A 2,241-nucleotide genomic window follows, 5' to 3' on the forward strand; every position below is an offset into this window, starting at 1 on the left:
GTGTGGCGACTCGAGTAGTTTCATAACTACTGCAACATTCCGTCGGGTCGGAACTGACAATACGAGGACCGCCATGGAGAGGAGGATTGTTACCCCGTCACGAAACAAGAGGGTTGGAAGGTGGTGCGGGTTGACGATGTAGTGGTATTGTGACAGCAAGATCAAACTAGCTTCGTCTCTCGTCCAGCCTAAAGAGGTCATAAACTTTTAGACTATGTATTTTTTTGAATGGATTGAACATTCAATGTCCAGGTTTTGGTAATCATGGTAACAATAATAATTCTCTATATCATTCTCCAACTGAAAACAGAAAAAAATGAACATTTGTCATTAGAATATGAAACATGACTATTATAAAAATGTATAGAGAATGGTATACAATTATCTTTGGGTTTTGTTATTAGGTACTTTGAATATTAAAAGAAATAGAATAGAATAGAATAGAATATACCCTGCTTATACTGCCAGAATGAGACTGAAAAGTCCCTTTACTCCCGCAGTCCAAGCAAGGTCTCATGTATTTGGTACAATATTTTCAAAAATAAATTACAATAAACCCTTGCTTAAATTTAAAAAAAAAAAAAAAAATGTACCTATATAAAACTAGAGCTGAAAAAGGAGAGCAAGAGAAAGAAAAGGAGAAGATGTAAAAGTAATAGCAAAGATTTGTGAGGTCATGGTCGAAGAATAGGGTTTCATCATAGAAATAAAGGAACTTTCAAATCTGTAATAAAATGGTGTGATAATATTATATCATCAGTAACTATATGGACTAATCAGACTACTTACATCAAAATGATCAGCACAAACAGCTGCAAATGTTTTAGAGGATAGAACATTTTTCCTTCTCATTGCATTGAACCATGCTTTCCTTCGGTTTTCATCTCTGGGCACAGATATCAACACTTTGTCTGGAGTAGATTTTGAAGTGCTATTGCACACTGGAACACAACAGTATCTGTAACTGGACACTGTGGTGTATGGCAGCCTAACTAAGTAGTAAACAATATTTGTAACAATGAAGAGATAGAGACTGGCTTGAGATGTATCTGTCCCTTGACTATAAAGTCCGGTTATCTGAATTCAATTTCTTAACCATCTGGAAGGTTTATCTATTAGAATGGTGATGACATCTTGATAATGAGTTAGTTGAAGAAATGAATATTAAGGATTCGTATTGATTCTTTCAAAATTTGGACATTTGGAGGCTTATTTCTGACAGGGTTTTGTTGTTTGTCAAGGTCTTCCAAGTGAATACAGGAATGGCTCCACGGGCACCAAACAACAGTCCAATAGTTTTATAAATAAAACTTCTTTATAAAGAAAAATACAGAAAAAGAATTTGAAAATGGATAAAATATTCAAACAGACTGAAAAATAAGAAAAATTGTTAAAATTGACGAAAAAATGATCAAAACCAATGGCCTTCAATGGTAATTCAATGGGCTACAAAAATCTAAACAAGAGCAATGACGTCACAAATCCTGTGACCAATCACAGAGCGTTTAGAAATGTGATAAGAAATGGCGATCTTTTTTCAACGAAATCTCTGGAACAAGACATCCTAGGGACAAAATTATTTTTGATTTCGTAATTTTTTGAAGCATTCTATCAAATAATCGACAGAAATAGGTGACTTTTTGAAAATCGAGGTTGTCTATTTATTACAAACATCAAACATCACTAACATCAGTAGGTATAGTCATCTTTCATCATCAATATTATCATCATCATCATCATGATCATCATCAGTAAATTCAGTAATCAGTAATTCAGTACAGAGTACAGTGGGTTTCTGGGTTTTACTTAAATTCTCCATTAGGGATTTCGGATTTATTTTTCCTTTAATTCTTCATTTCTTCCTTACATTTGTTAAAAAAAAAAAAAAGGGGGGAAACCCCAATCTTTAAAAAAAAAAAAAAAAAAAAAAAAAAACACCTAGGTATTCATCTAGAAATTAATGTGAATTTATACACCATACTAGCAATATCCCAAGTACGGTAAGTATAAGCTGTATAAACCCATCTCCGTTGGGATTTCAGTAGACAAACCCCAATTATTGCCTATAATATGCCAAATTATTAGGTAAGTATTTAATTACCAAGGTACTAGAACTGCTACCCTATTACCTACTTGAAGGTAGATTTTTTTTTTGTACTTTGTAAGTAGTTTGGTACTTAGCTTTACTCTAAGTGTAAGGGCACTGTACCTGGTTAGCAGGCTAGTAACATGGTACAGGGC

The 2,241-nt window shown here is 33.6% G+C and overlaps 1 long non-coding RNA gene across 1 annotated transcript; it reads right to left on the reverse strand.

The window, feature by feature from the left end:
- Nucleotides 1-228: 228 nt before the first annotated feature.
- On the reverse strand, nucleotides 229-1,660 carry LOC103522368. The gene is made up of 2 exons (XR_542000.3): nucleotides 790-1,660; nucleotides 229-300 (listed from the first exon to the last, which is right to left on the reverse strand). It is a non-coding gene; the product is annotated as an uncharacterized LOC103522368 (long non-coding RNA).
- Between the last annotated feature and the right edge of the window lie 581 nt (nucleotides 1,661-2,241).

This window comes from Diaphorina citri, unplaced genomic scaffold (assembly GCF_000475195.1).
Source record: "Diaphorina citri unplaced genomic scaffold, Diaci psyllid genome assembly version 1.1 scaffold8093, whole genome shotgun sequence".
NCBI lineage: Eukaryota > Metazoa > Arthropoda > Insecta > Hemiptera > Psyllidae > Diaphorina > Diaphorina citri.